The sequence below is a fragment of the Phasianus colchicus genome, chromosome 3 (genome assembly GCF_987193195.1).
Source record: "Phasianus colchicus chromosome 3, bPhaCol1.hap1.1, whole genome shotgun sequence".
Taxonomy (NCBI): domain Eukaryota; kingdom Metazoa; phylum Chordata; class Aves; order Galliformes; family Phasianidae; genus Phasianus; species Phasianus colchicus.
In genome coordinates, this window is record NC_143438.1 from 26,338,318 (window position 1) to 26,363,544 (window position 25,227).

A 25,227-nucleotide genomic window follows, 5' to 3' on the forward strand; every position below is an offset into this window, starting at 1 on the left:
ATTGGAGGAAGGGTCACGTCACTCCCATTTACAAGAAGGGGAGCAGGGAGGACCCAGGTAACTACAGGCCGGTGAGTCTCACCTCCGTGCCTGGGAAGATTATGGAACAGATCCTCCTGGACAATATGCTTGATCACATAAAGAACGAGCACGTGATCCTAGATAGCCAGCATGGCTTCACCAGGGGAAGGTCATGCTTAACTAATCTTGTGGTCTTCTATGATGGAGTGACGGCATTGGTGGACGAAGGGAAGGCAACTGATGTCATTTACCTGGACCTGAGCAAGGCCTTTGACATGGTCCCCCATCACATCCTCATCTCCAAACTGGAGGGAGGTGGATTTGACGGGTGGACAACTAGATGGATAAGCAATTGGTTGAAAGGCCGCAGACAGAGGGTGGTGGTCAATGGCTCTATGTCCAGGTGGAGGCCGGTAACGAGCGGTGTCCCTCAAGGGTCTGTCTTGGGACCGGTGCTCTTTAACATCTTTATTAATGACATCGATGAGGGAATGGAGTGCACCCTCAGCAAGTTTGCTGATGACACCAAGCTGAGTGGTGCAGTCGATACGGTGGAGGGAATGGAGGCCATTCAGAGGGACCTTGACAGGCTGGAAAGCTGGGCTCGGGTGAACCTAATGAGGTTCAATAAGGCAAAGTGCAAGGTTTTGCACTTGGGCCGGAAGAACCCCAGGCACCTGTACAGGCTGGGGGGAGTTGTCCTTGAGAGCAGCTCGGCAGAGAAAGACCTAGGGGTCCTGATAGATGAGAAACTTAACATGAGCCAGCAGTGCGCTCTGGCAGCCCGGAAAGCAAATGGGATCCTGGGCTCCATCAGGAGAGGGGTGGTCAGCAGGGATAGGGAGGTGATTGTCCCTCTCTACTCTGCTCTTGTGAGGCCCCATCTGGAGTACTGTGTTCAGGTGTGGAGCCCTCAGTACAAAAAAGACATGGAGATTTTGGAAAGGGTCCAGAGGAGGGCCACGAAGATGATCAGGGGGCTGGAGCACCTCCCCTATGAGGACAGGCTGAGGGAGTTGGGTTTGTTCAGCCTGGAGAAGAGAAGGTTGCGGGGCGACCTCATTGCAGCCTTTCAATATCTGAAGGGAACTTACTCCCAGGAGGGGAGTAAACTCTTCATAAGGGCTGATAATAGCAGGACATGGGGAAATGGTTTTAAGTTAAAAGAGGGAAGATTTAGGTTGGATGTTAGGGGGAAGTTTTTTACTAGGAGGGTGGTTAGGTCCTGGAACAGGCTGCCCAGGGATGTTGTGGATGCCCCGTCCTTGGAGGTGTTCAAGACCAGGTTGGACGAGGCTCTGGGCAACCTGATCTAGTAAAGGTGTATGTTCGGTGGCCCTGCTAGGCAGGGGGGTTGGAACTACATGATCCTTGAGGTCCCCTCCAACCCAGGTCATTCTGTGATTCTGTGATTCTGTGATTTTGATTTCTCAAAAGTTCACTATCAGAAGGTGGTTACAAGTACCTGCTAGTTCTGTTTGGCTATCAGATAATCTGCTAAGGATTTAGGAGGGTTAAGCAACTGTAATTTTCACTGTTTTCTATGCTTTCAAAATTTATAAATCTTGAAAGACAGCTTAAGCGCTTAAGGTAAACGAAGAAGTGCCTAAAGGAACATTCTCTTTGAAAATAAAATATCTGTGTTAGTTTATTAACTTTCACAGATGATGCAGGAAGTACTCTGAGATTATTTACTATGATTTCTCTGACGTTTCAAAGTGTGCACAAATTTAAATGATACAATCACATGAAGAGATCTTCAGTTCTTTGTCACCATTTTGGACTTGATCTGAGAACCACAATTTTGTTAAAACAAACAAAACAAACAATTCCTCTTATGACTTTTTTGAACTGTTAAGCCTTTGTACCTTTTCCTTTATATCTTATGTAACCAATCTGCTGCAGTTTTATTGCCTTCCAATTTTATTATGGCCAACATGCTTTCCTTCTTGTGCCTTTAAACAGATTGTTTGTGTCATGAGTACAAAGATGCAAACTGATTACTGGAAAAGAAACTATGATTTTGCCATGGAAACAGATAGTCTTTTTGTTTCATGGAAGATTTTCATAGAGTAATCCACCTTTCAAAACAAAGAAACGAGCTGAGCATGTTGAAAGATCTGTGCAGATTTCAGAAGCTGTAGTCTAATGTCTCATAGTACAGATCTTACACTAAACTCCTTTTTTAAAATTACTCATTATAGAAATATTTATAAGTATCAGCAACTAAAGAAGCACATTTCACATAGATATAGCATCAGATTTAAACCCATGCAAATGGCTTGGAAAAAAAGGCAATGAATTGTGGCATAGGTAGCAATTGCAATTGTAAAAATTCTCCTTATTTGCTTTCTCCTACTGAAAATACACAAATTCTGTCAGTGCTTGTGCTTGTTTTTCCTTTAATGATCCCCAGTTCTCTACATCTCTACTTCTGAGCATGTCCAAAATTGTTCAGTACTAACAAATATAGATCAGAACGTAGCTAGCATAGTGGACAAATTAATGTTCATCTAAAGGTCTGAGGACTTGGTGACATAGAAGCAGTCTGAAATCTGCTGGGTAGCGTACACGTGCAAGAAAAGGCTTCTCAATTTTTTTTTTTTTCACAATCTGATGAGCTGGTAAAATGCACCCACTCCCCTTTTTATAAATTATTTTTGTTTTTAAAGCAGGTTTTAGGATACCTAGGACAACTTCCTTCCCCTGTGTAGCATGATGTTGAAGGGATTCTACTAGTTGTGTACATTCCTAAAAGATGCCTGAAGCAAAAGCCAGAACAGACTGGAAAACTAGTATTGTCAAAACTGTCCCATTTTGCAGAAATTTTGCAGTATTTCTCAGTTTAAGAACTGGTCTTCTAAGCTAATGATCAATAATGATATGAGAAGAGGACCTGGTCTCAAGCGTTTCCAGGACAGTATTTTATTCTGTGAAAGGTTTGTATATGCTGTCCTTATTGAAAGGACTGCAAGGGAGTCCTTTCTTTTTACAGAGGGCTTCCTGGATGCATAACAGATGTTCCTTTTCACTTTGGACCATGAACAGTTCAGTCTTCAAGATGGACTAATACCAATAGAAGGTGAAAACAACCACTCACCTTTTTCACACAACACATGTACAATAAAACCTAGGCAGAAATATGAGTGTGAAACAGAAAGGAGGAAGGAAACCAGATTATCTCTTCCCTATATGATCTACTGTGTTTGATTACAGAGGAGAGAGGGTAGGGAAGAGGGACCAGAACTACTGTAACTTCTCATCTTCCAACAGATTACCTTTAAAACAAAGAACTGGTCCCTGCTTACTTCAAGATATAGGGATCTATTTCAAGGAAAAGAGGACATAGCACAGTGCTCAAGACCTTTATGTGTTACTCAAGAAGGCAACAGCAGAGATGGAATTCATGACATAACCTTATTTTATAGCATTTTCCAGCTGACTGTTATTGGGGTGCAATCATGTAAAGTGAAGCTCTTCTTATGATGGCCAGTTCTCCTACATGCTGCTTAGGGAGCACGCAGTTCTGACTCTTACCACACTGCCACTGGCGCGGTAGTTGTTGCAATGATGTCCTCAGTAGCAGCAAAGCCCATATTTTGAAACTAGTCTTTAAATCAGAATTACAAAAGCTGTTCTATTCTCTGATATTCATACCCTCCTGGAGAAGAACATGACATCACTGGATGGGGAACAAGACAAAAAGGAAATTCAAAATGCTTTGCTGTTCCTTCATCATCATTTCTAGAGCAAGAGATGTAAAAACATACCTCCCCACACACCTTACAAGCAGATCAGTAATTTCTCACAGCAATTGTTTAAGAACTCTGACAGATGATCTAAGCCTCTAGGTTATATGCTGTATAAACATGTTAGCATTATATTAAGGTATGCATAATTTTGGATTGTAAAATTACATAATAACACTATTACAATCCATTAATCTAAATATGAAGGAAGGTTCTGAAGAGATCAGAACTTATACTGTGAGAACGTGTGCCTAAAATCTGGGATCTACCTCCCGTGTTATTTAGTCATGATAAAATGTGCTATTCTTGCTCCAGTTGAGCAGTTTAAGAAATAACAGTGATCAGTTCTTTCTCCATAGCTTAAATAAAGTAATTGAAGCAGAATTAATACTGTTGTACAGAATGGGATGAAAGACAAATCTTATCAGATACAGCTGATTGATTTTTTGATACAGCCAGTGTAACAGATAATCTCAATAAAGCCTGATTTTCAAAGTCATCCATCTTGGGATGGATACCAACAGAAGCAGATAGCACAAAAGTACTGTTTCCACCATTTCTTAAAATTCAGCAGTTCTCTCTGATCTGTAGTCTCTATAATACCTCTAATTATCTAAAAGTAGTTTCTCAGCAACAACTTTTTTTTCCATTTTATTATCCTGTCTTTGACCTCATGTATTTCGTTGACCTCTGAAACTTAAATGTCACATTGGCTTGTTAGTCTTTCAGCAGCCACAGCATGTTAAGTGTTTGGATGTAAGTCTGGATAAAAACCGATATTTTCTAGCCTATTTGCTGGGTTCTCTTTCTAATGATTGTCTTCATATGTATTCCCACTGGCCTTACTATTCTTCATTCCAAATATTTTTCACAATACTCTTCATTTCTCTTATTTCTGGTTCCCTTTTTTTTTTTGTAATTTTTCACTTTCCTCATTCCCACCCATTACTCTTCTTTCCCACCCTTTCATTCAGGGCAGCTGCCATTATTATAATGCAGTGCAAATAATTGCAGCTGGTTTGGAACTTTATGAATATTTCAGTGTAATACTCAAACCTTGAAATGCATTACTGGAGAAGAATAAGACAGACTAAAACCGAACAACTTTTTAACAGCTCTACTTCAGAAACTGAAATTGTAGTTCAGCACGAACTCATAATTACCAGTTACAAACAGATAAAATAAGACAGTTAAGAGTTCAAACAGCAGCTTTTTGAATGTCTTATGTAACTACTGAATTTTCCAGTGGGTGCACAAGAATTAAAACTTACAGACACTAAAAGAAACAAAACCAATGGGACATAAGGTCAAATATACAAATAATGACTAGTACAAGAGGCTGTTTTTCATGTAGTCAAACTACATAACAGGAGAATGTTTGTATTTAGTTTATAGATCACGAGTATCATTTTTGTCTTCAAGACTTTTAAAAGCTCATCTCTCTGAAAGAGGAAAGACCTAGGTATGCTACAGTTGCGATCTCCTTTTTCATTTTTGTAGGTGAGGTAACTTAAATAGTTCTACTTGACTCTTCATGCTAAATGCAAAGTCAGCCTCAATAATTCTGGGACCCAGAGCCTCTTTACACTCATGGCTTCAAGTTGTGCCAGGAGAACTTCAGGTTGGACGTTAGGAAATACTTCACTTCCAAGAGAGTGGTCAGGTGCTGGAATGGGCTGCTGAGGGACGTGGGTTAATGGGAAATATTGGTGATGGGTGGGTGGTTGGACTGGATGATCTTTGAGGTCTTTTCCAACCTTGGTGATTCTATGATTCTACACACTAGTACATATAGGACTCTGAACTCACCATTACTAATCATTGAGTAGAAAATAAAATGCAAGTCAAAGAGAGGGCTCTCTGTTTAGTCACACTATCTATTTCTTTGGTACAGTTCCTATCAGTGAGCTGGGCATGAATGCAGTTGGCTAAACGCCTACAACAGGAGCAGTGTGCTCTGGGCTATGACACTGCTAAATGCTAATGATGGTAGACAGATATGAATGATGCTCCTATGAAGCAACATCAAGAATAAAAGTCTACATGTGGGAGCTAAGGTGCAGCATTTTTATAGCATCCAAGTTTTCATTGAACAAGTTTGTATCAGCTGTGAAATGAAACTGAAAATGTAGAGCTAACAAAGTTGAAATTTCCAATAGAAACGTAGGCTTTGTGAGCCTGTGAAATGTCTTCTTATGAATGTGTGCTGTTAAGAGATTTCAGAGTGATTCCGTTCAGCAGTCACTCATAAAAGAACATCAGCATTGATTCCCACAAAAGGAGCAGATTTGAGGAGCAGAACACCAGAACATACAACCTGTACAGTTTAAAATGGTGAAGTTGTCATAATTGTACAATACAGAAAGATTTTGGTAGAGTCTCCAAGCATGGGAAACCAGCGCAAAATGTAACCTCCATTAAGAAAACACTCTATGGCACTGACCTTGTGATTCTAATGCGTTATCATTTGAGTCCAGTAGTTGGAGGAAACATTATCATACTCTCAGGATTGAGAGCTTTCCACTGAATTCTCTGTTTATCCCAATTAGATATAGAATGTAGATATTTTCAAAAATTGTGTAGGTTGATGGAGACTGAAAGTGTACAGATATGCACTGTGGAGAAAGAAACATCCAGAGTCTCACAGAAAAAAAAAGCAACTACTTGAAAAATAAAGAAGCAAGGGATTGGATATTGGTATATATGACAATTGACATTACTGTTTCCCAGGGAAATTCCTGGCCGAAATAGGATCTATTCCTTCAAAACTAATCTCATCATCATCATGTATTTTTATGCTTTTTCTTGCTGTCTGTGGAAAGTGTAGTGTCTGTGTAGAGAACAGTGATCCCAGCAATGAAAAAAGTATGAACTTGCAGGAACAGAGAATAGCTTAGGGAGTGATTCAAATTCTGCAGCTGGCTGAAAATGTCATAGAAGAGGAGTTGAAGGAAAATAGAGAGGAGACTTGAGGAGTAACAAGGAACTATCTCATTATCTAGCTATCTTCCCTGACGCCTATGAATCTGACACATCCAGAGCATCCCCAGAACAAGCCAAAAGTAATTATTACATATAAGCAAGGTTGATTTAGTGTGCAAATGAAAGTGTCTTTTCCTGAGTTGTCATAAATACATTCAGAGCTGGTGAGAAAAAACAAATAGATAGACAATCTCCTAAAGTAGACAGTTTATTTCTGCAGAAAGTCACTGTTTGGTTTATGCCGATTCAGAGAATCACAGCAAGGTTTAGGTTGCAAGTGACATGCAGAGGTCATCCAGTCCAAGCCCGTGCACTTAGCAGATCTACTTCTTAAGGTAAATTAAGTTGTTTAGAGCCTAATCCTGCTGGGTCTTGAAATACTCCAAGGGCAGATTCCAATAGCTATCTGGTCAATCTTTTCCATTGCTTAGCCACTTTCATTATGTGAATTCCACCTCTGTTTCATTTCTCTACTTAGATAGGTCTTTTACCAACCCTACATACACATTACCTCTTTCTTGTCTTGTCAGGTTTCTGCCATTAATTTACATTAAAAGCAAATCTGTCAATGCGTGTACTCAAGTATCAACTGAGGAGATAAAATTTGTAAGATAGGGCAACTAGAGGATATCTTACTTACCAGCTATTACTTTTCCACATGTAGTCCTAGAATGGAGCTCTTGTCTCCATGCACAAGAGTTTTGTTGGCCATGTACAGCTAATTTCTTAAAGTATCACTGAAAAAATTAAAAACAACTGAGCTAAATTGCAAAAACATGTCAGCTTAGGCCAGTAGCAGTCATGCAGTGCTTTCATTTTAACACTGAAGAATGACAAAACTATGGTTTCCTTACCATTTCAACATGCAAAAGTGCTTATTCACAGATGAAAAAGAAGCTGATTCACAGTGAAAGCTTTATGAAAGAGAAATTACCTTTTAGTATTCTAAGTAACATAGCCAAAATCCTTCAGAAAAGCAGGACAAGACACATTCTGTTCTCTGACTTTATCTTAAAAAAATATATATATATATTATGAAAAGTGCCCTTTTGTCACACAGCTTGTATTTTTTTCCTTCTCTTTCCCTAAGATCTGCTGTATCCTTTTTCTATCCAAAACCCAAAGATGTTGAAAATAGTTTTGTAATACAGTTGTGCAATGACTTTGCCTGCAAAGCTACAGCAGACTCACGTAGAGCCAAAACCCTGTGTGCGCACTTCCTTAGGCAGCAGGGCAAAGGAAACACAAGCTTCTTGGAATGGTGACAGTGGCATACCTCCAGTCTGGAAAGCATGAGCAGGCACCTACTTTTTAGGTTACCAATCAAAGATTTGCCTATTGGTCAGCCAGGCGACAATCACACTTCCTCTCCCAGCTGGTGGTAAGTCAAATGGCATAAATTATCTGTCACCCCAAGGCATTGCTTCCTGAACTATACTCTGTACATGGGCCATATATCATACAGAAATAATTCAGTCAGCTCTCTGGTAAAGCTCATAGCTCTCTCCTGACTTCATTCATCTTTGAAAAGAAACATTTCTTCTTAAGGGACATTATTGCTTTGGTTTATTTTCTTTTAGACAAATATAAAATACAAGTTTAACCACTGTTGGAGATAGACTAATGCGATGAAAATTATACTGAGAGATTAGCGTATGGGTAGCTCTATGATAGTGACAGCAGTGATTGTCAGTCTCACAGACATATGCAGAATGTATTTTCACAGGAACGTTTCTCTAAGGATCTACAGTTCTTACTGGAATTATTGCATTTAGAATTGCTTCTGAGCAGTTTATGGCCAAGGTATAGGCACATTAGTTCCAGTGAGCATTTTGTCTTGGTTTACTAGATTAAGAGATCTAATATCAGCTTAATCTAGAAATACTTTGGAAAAAAAATTATTGCTAAACTAGACTTGCATGCAGAGATTACCATTATTCCCAGCTCAATGCAACTACAGATGAACTGCAACCGATCAGATAAAAACGAACTCAGGATAAGAACATGTGAAATCAGTTGTATTTACTACTGAGTGAGCCAGGCCTCCTAAAGCCCTCTTGACTATCATAATTGATTGTGCTTTGGAATCCTTTATTATAACATACTTTGAGTATATACCAAATGGAAAATACAAGTTAGTGGTGCCTGCACCCAGTTTCACCCAACTAGGTACACTAGAGTATATGTAGATTAATGCTTCCTTTTAGATCTCATGATCAATGCTGAAAATCCAAGAAATTTGCATAAGAAGAGAACCAAACCAAAAGCAGTGATTAAATGGAGCAGAATATTTTAGCCTATCAGCATCATTTTGAGTTGGTTGCTTGAAGAGTTCCAGAAGGCTTTTCAGGCAACTTATGAATGCAGCTGTTTTTGATAAACAGCTCCATCTCCACACTTGTCAGTACAATGAGTACAGTCATAGGCCTGAATTGCCTTGACCAGCCTCACCTTGGACTTTGGGAATTGGTCATGAATGCCATTTAATCTTAGTTTTGCTCCTTAACTTCTAGTCTGACCTACGTTGTTTCTGCAGGTGAAGAGTCTTTTTAATTGCTTTTGCTCACAGGCAGCAGATAACTAATTGTAGCTGTCTGTCTAAAATTGGGCTTATTAACTCTCCGACAGAAGACTCTCAGCTGCAACAAGTAAGCATGTGTTGAAAACCCTATTAACAGTTAAACTAAACTGAATTGGTGGGTCCTGAATCCTCTGATTAATGAAGAGATGTGAGATCAAACCACCTAAGCATAGATTGTTTAAATTTGGCAGAGAGGAAAGACTGCTAAACAGCAGAAATTAACATGACTTTCTGCCTAATCTTCCTCAACCAGCAGCAGGCTTACTGGTGGAGAAGGGACTAAGGAGCTTGCAAATACAGATTTGCAGTGGAAGCAAAGGATATTGTAGGCATCAAATAAAATATTTTGTTTCTTAAATAAATGCCAGATGCACTATGGGCAGCTGTTTACTATTTTGTCTGTGACAGCTTTAGATTTGTGTCCTTTGTGTCACTGGGATAGACCTCAGACCTTCATTCCTGTCTCCTTTTCTCAGTTTGTCTGTTTGCACCTTATCCTCCTCTCCCATCTAGAACTCCTGGGGTGGACCTGATGAGTCACCTTGTGTTCACAGAGCTCTGCAGCTACTCACCCTACTCAGGTGTGGAGGGACTGCACCCCCACTGGGGAGAGCCCCATCTCTACCTGCACTGCATTCAGCTTTTGCTAGGCTGGTCCCCCTTTGTGGGCAGTTCTGCTGTGGTTGTTCCTCAATGAGGAACAGTAAACCTGCCCAGGTTGCTGCAGACAATGAACATTCACTAACTTGCCATGTTCCTATAATTCAATTTCCCGTCAATTATAGGCACAGAACAACTCACAGAAAATTTAAAATATTTTTGAGTACTTTTTTTTTTTTAACCTTGATTTGTTGACTGGCAGCAAATGTAATAGTTTCTAAAAATTGTTTTAAAGCAAACCCCAGTTGTAAGTGTTCTAGAGGGAATTTAAGAACTGAAATAAAAGTTATTTGAACATATTAATGAGTAAAAAAATTAGTTAATAGAATTCAGAGATGGGACAGGAGTGTTTGATGTGAAAATAAGCTCCATCTTTACTTAACATTGCTGCAAAGCAATAAACATTTTTTCCTATTGAAAAAAATGTGTCTTTGTTAAAGATCAACATTTTCTCTACAAAGTATTCAATTATTTTTTCAAATTTGTAAAGAGAATATTAAGATACAGCTTAAAAATAAACACTTCAGTGAAAAGTTATGCAAGTTCCTCATTTGGAAACAAAAGGCTGAACTTCCTGACTCGTGACAGAATTTTGGTGTTATTTTTTTCAGGCTGACCAAACTGTCTCTGCTTGAAAGTGACCATACAACAGTGAAGCATGTGAGCTTTAACTCTTGTGAACAAGTTACAGGTAATGAATGTAGTGTGGTTTCCAAAAGGAACTCTAGTCGGGCAGGAAGTACAACTTGGGCTTTTAAGAAAAACAAACATGCACATCCATTCTTACATTGTTCACGTTCAGGCAGCCATTCAGCTTCACTTTTGTTGGGAAAGCACGCTAGAAGAAGGTAGCTTTCTTCATATATTCTGTTGACAACTGACACACCATTGGCCTTGCTGAAATCCTCAAGGGAAAGAAGAGGTCTGCATTTGTCCTGAAGCCAGGAATTTCAGGTAGGAGTTGCAAGAGGCAGAGGTTTAGGAAGAAGTATTGAATTTGTGAAGAAACTAAGGAGAAAAGGGAGGGAATAAAAGGAGTAGATTTTCAGAACTGAGGGGAGCATTCAGGCCTGCCTGTTGGTGCTCAAAGGACTTGCAATTCTCTGCCCAGATGTGCCAGGATAACAGAGGCTACAAGAAAGACTTCAGAGTCCCCAGGAATATCTTTCCACTGAAGAAAAGATTCAATGAAGAAACAGAACAAAAAAATGCAGCAATGTGTGAAAGTACGGAAGTTTCCCACCATTTGCAGAAGCACTAACAGTAAGAATCTGAGTTTAAGCCAGCTGCAAGACAAGAGGTGGAAGAAATGCCTGTGGCTAGTCAGACTGTGAACTGCCACTATGAAGAAGTTTTCCACTTTTCCACTTCAAATGCTATTACATAAGATCTCATCAGGCCGTGCACTTAAGTTCATATTTTTTTTTAATGACACAGTAACATTAGAGTATCTTCTATTCTATTATATTCTTTTTTGAAAAAATAGTTATTTAAATGGTTGAAACCTAATAAGACACTGGCTAATGGAAAATTAAAATGTATTTGTGCAGTAAGCAAAAAAAAAAGAGAATGTATTTGTGTCAGAATTTGATGCTGCAGGTACAAGGTCAGCTGAATATCAAGTAGATAGTAGTACATTCAGTTCAATGTTAGAAGATCCTTTCATATTATAGAACAAATGGGTGAGCACTAAAAGGCTAAGTTACATTAAAAGGACATTTTAAGGAAATATCATATCCATCAATGTATTTTTCACTCATTTTCATTATTCATTTTTCACATGCATCAATTGTTTTAACTCAGTTACCTAGTCTTTTTAGTTCAACATACCTTTACTTTTCTTCAGTCTATATTCCTTCCCAGAGATAAATAGTTATAATAGATACAACCCGTTTTAAAGCTCTGGGAGGCTTATTATTGAAAATGAGTTATCAGTCCACTCATAGTATAGGATTTAAAATATTGCATCTCACAGAATTTCTCAGACAGTTTTCCTCAGGAAGACAAGCCATATCCAAACCAAAGTGCTTTTCTATCATGCCCAGCTTTATTACAAATGATTGAGTACTCATCCTAAAACAACAGCTTAAAGGAAACTTCTTAATATACCTTCCACTGCAGAGAGAACCACGAGGGGAAATACCTTGAAATTTCTATGTATTTAAGAATGATAAAAAACCTTTTAAATCTTCAAAAATCATCAGGACGAAGGATGAGGGGCTGAGACTCTCTAATCTTCTGTTTAATGTATCAGTGCACAGTCTGTATGATATAACATGGTGCGTACTCAACAAGCTTGCAAATTATGCTGGGATGGATCAACTTATGCAATTGATGTTGCTTCTGCAAGAGACAGTGCTGCCGTTCAGAGGAACGATAGCAACTGGAAAAGTAAGCAGATGTGAAACCTGTGAAGTTCAAATTGTTTGGAGAGGAGTAACAAAAGAAAAATCCTGAATTTATGTATACAGTTGTGAATTATAGAATGACCAAGGTTGGAAAAGACCCACAAGATCATCCAGTTCAACCATCCACTTATCACCAATAGTTCTCACTAAACCATGTCCCTCAACACATCATCCAAACATTCCTTGAAAACCTCCAGGGTCAGTTCCACCACCTCCCTGGGCAGCCTACTCCAGTGCCTGACCACTCTTCCAGAAAAGTAGCATTTCCTGATGTCTGGACTGAATCTCCCCGGAGAAACTTGAGGCCATTCCCTCTAGTCCTTGAACTAAGTATGACCCTTATGGAATAGCTCTTGGGATTATAGTAACATTTCATAAAAATATCATCTCAGTGTTGTTGATTAAAAGAAGATTAAAGATTAAAAGATCAAAGATTCACAGACCTGTTAGGAGAGAGAGAAGTAGGAAGTTGTATAAATCCCTGTTGGATCTGTATCTTGAACTCTGTTTTTACTCCTGATTTTAAAGGAAAAGAGAAAAAAAGCTCTTAAAGATAGTGATAAAGGAGTATTAGAATATTGTGTAGGTTTTCTCCATCAATAGCTAATAAAATATGATCATTTAGCCTATGAATAAAGATGACTGGGGAGAAAGCATGCTAACTAAATGTTAACTCATGTTAACTAAACATATATTATATACTTGTAGCTCTTTGCCATAAGAATTGATAAGATTTAAAGTTCCTGTAAGCTTAAAAAGATATTGGAGATTCATGGTGTGAAAGAAAAAGATACACCAATGCCTCCAAAGCACAAAGGATATTAACTGTGTTAGAATGAGGAGTGCTGGTTGAGTTTTTGAAATATGCATACCTGCTGTTTTGTCATCTTTCACTCTTTACTGTTAGAGTGGAGATACTGTGTCAGATAGACCCTTGACCAAATACAGTTATTTGGCCCAGATCTCAGTCCTTAACTAATCTGCTATTGTCATATTATTGCATTTTAGAAGAAATGCTGAAGACTACAGCCTGTTCTTCTCTTCCGTGCATGCTCATTTTCACATGTCACGAAGAAGTCTAGGCACATGTTCTACATGTGCTAACAGAGGTGCTTAATATGGATAATTAAACACCACCAGATGGAGGAAAGTGCAGCAAACAAGCAAAGATTAATTCAGATGTAGCTGGTGTACTCCAACTCTCACTCCAGAATTGAACCTCAATTCAAGAGAACATTGGAGATTTGCTTAAATGTATTGTGACTCCTTGACGTGAAATAGGAAAAATAATAGCATCTGTTTTTCCCTTGATCTTTCTATTTCAACTGTGTGTGTTTAATACTTAACACAAAAGGTAACACATCACCATTTGAAGCCTCTGATGCTAGTACTATTGTTATTACTAGTGTTATTAGATTGTAGTTGTTAGCAATGAGGATTTATAACCTAAAAAACTGAATACAAGGAGCAGAAGAGGAGGCTGCAATTCAGTTCAGACAGTTACTTTACAAATGAATTTCTAGTATCCCAGATGCAACAAGGCTATTTTTCTATGTCTCTATTCTTTTAATTTCTCCTGTTTAGGACTGATTCCACTCAGAATAGAAAATAAAAACATAATGAAGGTTTAATGCCTTCAGGAGCATTCCTTATGCAGACAAATAACACTCTAGTATCCCTGTGTAGTAAATATATCTTATTCTTACATTAATAATGAGTTCATTTGTCAAAGTACATCTTTATGATCTCCATTCAAGACATTAAATCAGTTCAGAAAAAAAAAAAAATCAAGCTATTGCAGCACATATACCATTTTTAACACTACAAAAGAAAGAGAGTCCATCTGAAAATAATGTGCCTGTTTTTGGCTTTATCAACTAATTGAAACCAAAGAATAAAAGTTTTAAGATTATATTACAAGGCTTTTAACAAAAGAAGGCATGTTAATAAATGTGGTCAAAATAAATTTCACCATAAATTTAAGTATTCCACTTGAAAATGCTTAGGAGATTGTTACTAAAAAACTTTTTATTAATGAAAACACATTTTAAAAGTTTATTCAAGGACAGGTATATCCAGATTTTCATTTTTTAATTTTAGTACCAAGGATTACAGGTAATGGTATTCTGCATTACTTCTGTGAAGTAATAGTGTACTAATGAAACAAGTATTTCAGATAAAGAAAGAAGCTATGTAGTTATGCCATAAAAAGCCTTATAGAGATTACATACTCATAGTCCAGCATGAAGATCTCAAAGCCTCTCATGCCTCCTGTAGAAGCAGAAGAATCCCAGCTAGGATTTGGATGGAACCTTGCAAGAGATAAATATCAAATCAGAGGAAAGAGTTTTCTTTACTTGAATGAAGTTCTTATTCCCCTCTTTTCTTGCCACAATAGTAGTTGTTTTAGCAGGGGGGTTAGACTCAATCTCTTGAGGTCCCTTCCAGCCATGCAATTCTGTGATTCTCCATGCCCAGTGTGTTTTGGAGGACTGAATGGAGCAAAAGCTTCAGGGTATGGTTTTGATGGCCCAGTTCCAAAGCTGCCTGCTCTGAGCTGGAGCTCTCTGCTGTTGCTGAGGGGGGGTTGAACTCAATGACCTCTTGAGGTTCCTTCCAACCCCTGCAATCCTGTGATTACCAGATTCAGATGTGCAGGCTAAGGAAGAAAAGTCATCTGAAGCTTATTAGTATTCAGGTCTATGTCTTCTTGAGGTTCATGGGCTTTGTGTCTACTTATCAGCATTGGTTAAGCAAAGCAAAAGTTCTTACTGTGTTATATATGAGTTGTCTAAATATACATGAATTTATTGACACTTCTAGAAGGACATCACCTATATTTTGGTATCTGTAACAATAACTTAGAATTTATATAGAAATAAGAAGAGTTGGAAGAGGGGTTAGGAGAAGTAAATCTCATTGCTGCTTAGAGGTATAGCAAATCACAAAGCATAATTCTTCATTGAATTCATTGTTGTGTTGTTCAGTTTTCTTCACCTAGTGTTTTTACTTTTGCTTAAGAAAATATGTTATTAATATGGGAGTTAAATCTACACTTCTATAATCAATGAATGTACAGATGTTATAATCATGAAATAAACAAGAGAGTTTGGCTAAGCAGGTTATTATAACAAAAAAATAAAATAAAATAAAATAATAATAAGAGTGCTTACCCTTGTCCTAGACTCACTGTAAAACTCTAAAGGAAAGATCTCCAGAAGAGGCCCTTCCCTGCTGGCAGTCAGCTCTTAAATGGGTCTAGGAGAGGTGGAGCCAGGCTCCACCCCTTCCAGCAGCACAGGTGAATTGCTTTCACCTGTGCTCCCAGGGCTGACTCATTGCTCACCTCAGGTGATTAATCAGAGGTTCAGGCCATGATCAGCAGTTCCCATACAACACTCAAGCTCTTTTATTCATTTAGATATATTTTTTCTTTGTTCATATTGTTTAGTACATACATTCCTGGAAACTGAATTATTTGTTATTGAGATTTCCTAAACTAAAAAAAAAGGCACTGGTAAAGGCACTTTCAGATTACTGAAAATGTTATTAATTTCTTTCAAACACAAAGATTTAAGATTCTTATTTTCCTTTTGAAATGAAAAATAAACATCTGCAAAAATGGTAACATAAAATAACTGAAAATAACAAACCTGCAGTGGCCCTCAAATCTAAAATCAGGCTCTGCATCAGAGAACTAGCTGCAAAATGTGGGAAAAAGCCTCCCTTCAAGAATACACAGCACCATCATCAACTCTCAGTAATGCCAGAGACCTTCATCTTTTAATGAGTTTAGACATTAAAGCCAGGTTGGATGGGGCTCTGGGCAGCCTGGTCTAGAATTAGATGTGGAGGTTAGTGGCCCTGCCTGTGGCAGGGGGGTTGGGGATTCATGATCTTTGAGGTCCTTCCAACCGAAGCCATTCTATGGTTCTATGGTTCTATGATTACGCCCAATCCTGAAATGTTTTTTCTTTTTCTATTTTAGAGTATTTTATTTTAATTATATTTTAAATCTTCTTAGGGCTTTATTTTTAGGATATTACAACAGTTTCACTAACTTTCCAGAAGTTCTTAATTAAGCATGACCAGTATTTTTTCCTATTGGTGGTTACCAGTCATGAATGTGTGGGAAAAACTCCTGTCTAATGCTGGCAAGCCATGCATATCATTCACATGATCCCCAGCAATGCCAAGCCTTATCAAACTTCAGCCACACAGTCTCCTGTGGGAAATTCCTTTAGAAACTGTACAGAAATTGGGACAATAATCTCCTCTGAACAGATTTTCCATCATTTATATATCTGTGATACAAGGTCAGATACAATTCTTAATCTTCAAGCAGTTTGACTTAACTCATGGGATTCCACAACTGTGAACCCTTTCTCTCTGCTGCATCACTTCAGTATTTGAAACAAAATCCTTTTGAAGTTAGGATGCTTTTAGTTCTGCATTTGCTTGTCAAGGGACCTCATTAGTGTCAGTTTTCTGTTATCAGCAGGCAGAGAGAAGCTCCACATGACTGTACTTTATTTTTTGGCAGAATGAATTGTACGTACATTATATAACTAAGATACTTCCTAAATTGAACCAGTATGATTACAGAATGGTTACTTCAACACAGTCATGTTCAAAATGGAACTGAAAGCTTTGCAGACTGTCCTAAATTTCTAAGTACAAAAAAAATTTGAAGCATGTTGTTTCCTTTAAACTCTCACGTGAGTTAGAATTAACACAAGAAATGAGTGTCATATAACGGTCAAGGTTCTAATTAAGAAGTTTAATCCACATTTCAATAACCATTCCTCTGTTGATTACCAGAAGAATAAAAAAGGAGATAGAACAAATGTGTACCTTAAAATGAACACTAAACTCATGCCATTTTCCTCAGTTTTCAGCCAGGCTCGGATGTGGTGATCATTGACCTCTAATAGTTCTTCACAAGAAAAGCAGCTCTCATGCTTTTATCAAATGCCCATGTTTCTTATGGTGGTGCTTGAAAGTTCTGTGCAGGCAGCACTTCATGTCAATTCTGACCCTTACTGAAGCCAAGTTTTCACAAATCAATAAGTTACTGACATACAGAATAACGGAATCACAAATTCACATATGACACAAAATCTTTAAAAGATCTCATTTTAATGCTGGAGGTTCAGTATGTCATATTCCAGAAGGAATTAGTCTCTTACACCTTCTTTTATAAGATAGGTAAAACTGAAGAAACACTACCGCTGGTAACTGAAAAATTTGTGTTCACAGTACTCTCCATAATTCTCTTTCACCTGATGAGTGGTTGAAGTAGCTCTTATCCCTATGAAAACCTGAGATTACTTGTACGCAGTAGAATTTGCAGGAGTGTTATTGGCTCCAAACTGAACCCATCAAGGGCACTTGGGGCATTTCATCTCTTCAACTCTACTAGCGATGCCTTGGACCTCCATAGTCACCCTGTCTCCTCCCCTTCCAAATTCAAGTCTCTCATGTCATGTTTCATACACTTTTCACAGTTCCCTGTCCCAGCTCCACATAAACTCAGCCCTGAACAGTGAGCCCACTGATATCCACAGCAATTAAAATACTATATGCCAAGGCCCTGCTGAACCCAGACCTCTATGAGGTGTGAGGACACAACCTTGCAGGGGGGAAAACTTGACAGCTATTTGTTTTATCTAGTCAGTTCACTGGGTATTATGGGGCAGGGCAGTAGTTGAACTGGCTCCTTACTGGCCATGTTTCAGAGAGAGCAGATGGCTTTTGCTACTCCTTGAAAGACAGAATGGTTATTTTGTACTTCTTACTTGCATCACCCTGATGCAATGCACTTTGATAACACAGTTCAAGGTTTTTACCTTGCTGATTTCAAGCCTCTTACTTACCATATCACTGTCACCTTCAGATGTGGATCTTGTCATCCAAACTACTTGAAATGGATTTCAGTGTGATATTTCTACAAATATCAAATTTAATCAGACAAGTCATTTATGAATATCCTGCCTATGTTCCTACCGGAGGAGATATTCTTATAACACTTTAAACAAAGTATCTCTTCCAACTTAATGGTAACTATGAATATATCTTTCCAGTATATTGAATTTATATCTTTTTCCTTTACTTCATCTTGACAACGTTGTGGAAGATTTTTAATAAAGTTAGAACACACATGATCATGTACTACAACAACTAGTTTATTCTGATTTTTTTAAATTGAAATGTTGTATTGTTATTTTTCACTCTGCCACCTTCTAGTAGTAGTTTAAAATATTGTTTAACTGTGTGTTTATTTTTCAGCGCTAGCAATTTTTGGCAGCCAAGCTCAGATTGTATGGTTACAGCTTACCTATTTACCTCCCCAAAATAACTCTAAGCATTTAGTATGTTTCATGTATTTTATCTATCTTCCAGTACCTCATTCATCTATACAATATCTCTCATAGGTAACAATACTTTTATTCTTGGGCCAAATCTTCAAAGTATCAGCAGTAGAATTTCATTTTTTTAATGCCTGGTTGAAACAATCTAAGCGCTTTCCAGCTTTCCAGCTTGTTATCTTTCTTATCCATCCTGATCCTTTGTTATTTATATTAATCCAAGTTAAACTATTCATTGGAGACTAATGTAGAATGGATCTTAAATCCACTGGCCTTCTTAATGTTATTTTGTATTAGCGTCTCACTTCCTTTAATTTTTTAACTATCTCTGCCTTAACTTTTCTGACTCAGTTTGTGACCTTTTGTCCTTTTTCTTTCTTCTTATCTTTAATAATTTGATTTATTTTTATTTCTTGGTGAAAAACTCCTCTTCTGAGGCACAAATCTTCACAACTGACAGTGATGGTTGATGGTCAACAGCAAACTAAGTGAGCAAATTAGAATAAAATGGCACCAGTATGGTGAAATATCTGTTGCAACAACTGTTACTTAGGCATTCCAGGACCTCACTGAAAACCAGTCCCTAGCTTCAATGGAAACCCAGGGATTTCCTAAGAGCAAACCTTTAAAAAAATAGAAATCAACGTTAGAAATAATCAGGTTTCATTTTATAAAAGCTCTACATTTTAGAAAAGCAGTACAGAATGCAAAAATGAACAGCACAGGCTATTTTCTTTCTTTATAAAACTACCTTTTACCTCTGTTATGTTCAAACTGAGAGTTTGAATGATTTATCTTACAGTTTAGAAGAATTGCTTGTCTCCTGTTTAAATGATTTCATTTATCCTATGACACCCTTAGTTTGAAATAATCGAAATCCCTGCCTAGACTTCCTTTAGACAGAAACACACATTAATTTTCACTCATTGTTTCTTACATGCCTCAGTGTTATGAATCATGTTTTTTAGTTTTTATTACTTTGGTTAGAACCTAACAGTAGTATCTAATATGTGATGCTCAGAATTAGGATATCTGATGATACTGGAGGTATTACAAGATCTTTGAAACAACCTACTGCCTTAGCCTTCTCTCTAGCCCTGAGCTGTGTTCTTTTGGTTAGACACTGCTCTGCGTGGAAGATTTTATGCATTGTTCTGACTAGTTAAATTTTCTACAAGTTCTCAACATTTACCTTTAGGTAGTATGTATGCTAAAATATTTAGCACAAATTAAGTTGTGGCTGCACAAACTTCTGATTAAATACCTCTTCAAAAGGTACTCAGTGTTTTCCAGAATCCCACATATAACACACAGTTTTGGCTAGTGCTTTAATAAGGGAGACATACCACTTGCAGGAAATATTTGGGCTTTTGGTTTTTGCTGTTTTTTTTTTTGTTGTTGTTGTTGTTGTTGTTATTTTCCCCCTGGATTGGGGGGAAATCGATAATGCTTAATAACTATGTGTAGCCATATTTTAACAATTTTGGCAAATGATAATACCTCTAGCAATGAGATTGTTTCCTAGATCTTGCCTGTTCCTCTCTTTAGTGGCCCAGGGATAAAGTATTCATTGTAATTGGTGAAATCCAGGATCCAAGTACCTAACTAGAGTTAACTGAGGACTTTTCTTCCCAAACAGACATTAACTGCCTAACACTGGTCCTAAACCTGAAAACTGTGATGACCAATCTGCAGCAGGAAAGTTCTGGTTTAGAATCTTTGGTTTTTTTTATGACTTAAGCCATCAAAACATCTTGTTTAGCAAAACTGACTGAAAACAAATCAAAGGTTTAAACAACATGAAGGAAGGTAAAAAGTAAGAAATTTGTCTGGTTTTTGTGGTTTTTTTTTTTTTTTTTTTTTTAAGGGGGGGTCTCATTCTCTACAAACATGAAGTAGAGTATCCAGATAACTGATAGCTGAATTATAATTATTATGCACTAACAATATGAGAGAGCAGGTTTACACCTCTTCTCGGTAAACATTTTTAATATATTAATTACTCAAAAGGATGTATGCAAATGGAATTTCAATGCCTAAAATGTCAAATAACAAGAAATTACTTATTTGGAAATGTCACCAGATAAGGAGACTGCTTCAGGAAAAAGCAGTGTCTCAACTGTTAGCAACAAACAGATAATTACTAGCATAATGAGCACTTTTTCCTACACAAAATATTTTGTACTACTTGTCTTGAAGGTCATATACGTTCACTCACAGAAAGACGACTTGGAAGAAGCAGTGATGTGAGATGAAAATACCGCACATTCTGACTTTCCAGTCTATTTTTACACCATTTTGATGGAAAAGCAAGAAATGTTGTCACCAATGAAATATTTAAGCATTAAAAAGAAAATGAGTTTAGTAGACTGCAAGAGTTAGTCTGTTCTGTTTTTATTTATTACATATGATCTCAGAACAGATACTGCATATATTTATAGAATATAATTCAATAATCAAGTAGTCCCATTGAAATGTTTTTCTGCACTGACTATGTGCTACTCTGTTTATTGAATTCTTGGGTTTCTCTTGGACTTTAATCTTCCAAGTCACATAACATTTCTGTATTGGCAATGGAGACTATCCATACATTCACATAACATTACAGTACAAGTGTGAAGAGGCGAGTAAAATAGAATCATCCATCATTTACTCCACTGTTCCTCATTCTTAAACACTACACAGCAGAAGAATATCTGCTGAAAAGTTTCCATGTATAGGTTCTCAGGTTCATGTCAGCACAACAGTAAGAGGGACATTTTTCTATTTTTATTTAAATTATTTGATTTTAATGGGTAAGGTTAAGAATTTTGGAAGCTGGACTCATGTACAGAAAGACATTATTTTTCTCATCTGTTACATTAGTTCATTCGTTTATTTTAAAGAAACTTAAAGGAGACTAAGCTGCTAAACAGAAACTAAGGAAAGACATCATTCCAGCAAGAAGTACAGCTAAGTACTTGTTTAATTTTTTCTATTACTTTATCTACCAGTTTTCTACCAAATTTCAGATGAGAAATGGAATTTCTTTTGCAAGATGATTATATTTTGATTAATTATAATATAACTCAAATATCAAAGCGTTACTGACAATATTGAAGCTGCAAACATACAGAGATCTCAAAATGTCACAAAATCTACTGCTCTCTGACCTTTAGCAGATTAAGTATGATTTTTATGGATAGTTCTCTAACCTTTTCTTAATAACTTACAGTGAATGAGACTCCAACATTTTACTACAGTCTTGCATACAAGCTAGTTGGACTACTTATCCAGACTGTTATCCAGAAAACAGGATAGACTTGTTATTGTGTATTGTTAAGTGTGTCTACACAACACAAAAAATCCACAAAATCCAACTGCCGGATTTGTTGTTTGTTTGTTGTTTGTTTTGGTCTTCTCATGTTATTATACCTTCTTAATCTTTCTTTTTTTTTTTTTCTTTTTTTTCTTTTTTTCCTAAATTAGATGGATCTTCTCATGGCCCTTGCATCTCTTTTTCTTCATCCAAATTCCTTCTAAATTAACAACTTGTCCCTGATGGCTTTTTTTCCAGTGCTCCCAGTTTTGCTACATTCATATCCAGATTTGGTATTCTTAGGGTAGATGTCACCACTGCAACAGAATACAAAAAAAAATGGTAGTTTTACTACAGTAGTTTTACTACTCTTACTACTTCTTGCTACTACTACCACAACAAATGGAAGGTGAAGAAACATTCAGAAAGGCATGGAAAAGAAGGATGACCAAGTAAAGATGAAAAAGGATTTTGAACCAGAAGATGAGCAAGTAGGCGATAAAGGAGTGAATGCAAAGAAATGAAGGCTGGAACTCATCAGTACATATGAGAACACACATAATATTTGGCTTTTTATATTATCTGAAAATATTTTCAGAGTGTTGTATGAGACCACAACAATTAAATATTTGATGTGCTGTGGAGTGGTTCAGCTCAATGTGATCAACACCATGGTTCAGTTGTTTAGTCTTCTTTAGGAGGTAAAGACTGCTCAAAGTATCTGGAGATGGGGATCCAGTTTAATTTCCTCTGAAAGGCATCTAGCATGGTTCTATGAAAACCACAGTGCATAGTGAGGCAAGTGAGGTTGGTCTACTGGACAATTTACTTAGAGAACACTTCTGTCCTGATCCAAAGTGCTAATATAGGTCCAGACTTTTTCAGCTCAGACTGCTAGAAGCTTGATCAGAACAGTCTAACAAAAGACCTCTTCTGAAAGCAGGAGCCTTTGATAAAGATGCAAGAGTTCCTAAAGTCAGCAGTACTTAGAAAGAAGATAATGTGACAGTAATGCCTGTTCCATTCCAGATGGCTGCCTGTGGGCTTATGAGCTGAACATGAATCTCCTTATTTTTGCAGTATGCATATAAAGGAGGATTTATGATCATGAAATAGAGTGTATTGTTAGGAACAGGGAAATAAGAAATATTATGAAACTGTCATTTTGTGTGGATAATGAAAGATTTGCATTGAAGAAGTGGTTCATGAAACATTAAAACCTAAAGATTTCCTTTCATGCTATTGCAAACTATGAACGTATAAAGTTATTTCCCACTTAAAGCCTATCTTGTTTGTGTCCCATTTTTCCTGAATTTCCTTCTTGATCAGAAGACTTGCATGGGGAATTTTTGTTACTTATTTATCATTTTGTTTAACATTTAAATTGTACAATTTTATTAGCACAATCCTCTCTTCCATGTGCCTCTTTCAACTTGAGCTGAGATGAGATGAAGAACAAGGAAACAAGCAAGATATTAAGTGTACATATTATTAATTATTGTGTTATTATCATATTATGCCCCTCTGCACACAGCACATTCCCATTCAACATATACCCCCAGCATAATATTCTAAAAGCCCAGGATAACTGACGCAAAGTTCATTTATGTCATTATCTCAGGTGTTTTATAAAGATAAACTGAATGTTGATGACCTTAAAAATGTCTCAAGCTGAAAATTGAGCAGAATGGGAGCCTGTGTAGCTGCTGGCTTTGTATACTGCAGCAAATTAAAAGCATGAAAATCTCACTGCCAATGTACATGAAGGTAGCAGAGAAGATTTTCATGGGTGTTTTTTGAGCATAACTCTGAACAGGACAGCTAAAATTAATTTGGTCATGCAGATTGTGTAAAACATGCAAATGTTCAATATGAAGTATACAGCTTTGTAGATAGACCTGTCAACAAGTAGGTACAAAAGCCTGTGACGCTGATATCAAGATAGAAATTATTCCACGCGCTCTGCAACATGGGGGTAGTCAGTTCATACCAATTGGAATTAGGTATTGCTGGGACAAATATGAGTCATTTGAGCCAACTGCTAGAAAAATTTCTCCCTCAAGCAGATCATAAGGACATAATTAATGTAGAATTACTCTGCGTATACTTCAGGCTTCGTATTATTCATCCTATTCCCACTCTCCTCTCCACTGCCTCTTAATTTGTATTTTTCTATTTTCTATTGTTTTTCATTCAAAGCATCATCTTTGTTGCACCTGTCCCTTATTGTTCCCTTTATTTAGTCCTGGCCTCCACTTGCCTCTGCATCCTAGTAACTTCTCCTCATTATTATTATTTTTTTTAAACAGAGTTTTCTTTCTCATTCTTTTTGTCCTGTCCATATCCATTATCTCCATTTCTCATTAGCTTTATTTTTATGCCTTCCCTCTTGCTCATATAAGAATTCCTGTTTGTTATAACTTCATTCTGATCAGTTCTAGAAACTAGAGAGGAGAGGTGACTTGTAGAGAGGCTGGAGTCCTTCCCTCACATTTTCACTTCCACTTTCTCAGTGCCTGCCAGTACAGCTTACAATGCAGTACTGATGCTGCTAGAGAAGCATGGGCAGAAGAAATCACAGACATTTTTGCAAATAATTTTGATGGAGTTCATCAGAAGTGTTTTTCACATAACACACATGCAGTTTATCAGGACTAGCTGTCTCTTTGTTTACAGCCTCAGGATCAGGCATAGATATATTTCATGTCAGAAACCGTGAGTGCAGAGAAGGTGTGCGTAATCCCAGCCTACATTTTACTTGAATTTTTTTTATGCTTGTTTTTTGCATGCTTTTTACTCCTTGTGTAGCTCAGAAACTTGAATCACACTGCTTAAAGTACAGAGGAATCAAAGCTATGGACTCTAGCAGGAAGAAAGATGTTTTTTCTATATCTACGCATAGCAATAAAGAATGATGTGCAAATATTGATTTAGTATATTGCTATCATTTTTTACTTCAGAGCATTCACTGGGAAAGTGATGTTAGTGGTCAATGACATTACAACAGTGCAATGGTTATTGCTGTTGCATGGCCGTAGCTGACCTGGGACTGAGACAGCCATTAACATGCTTTGAAATAAAATCGTTATATAGTATTATCCAGAGCTACTTTTAGACAGCGATGCTTATGAGCCTGGGGAATACGTCTGGTAGAAGGACA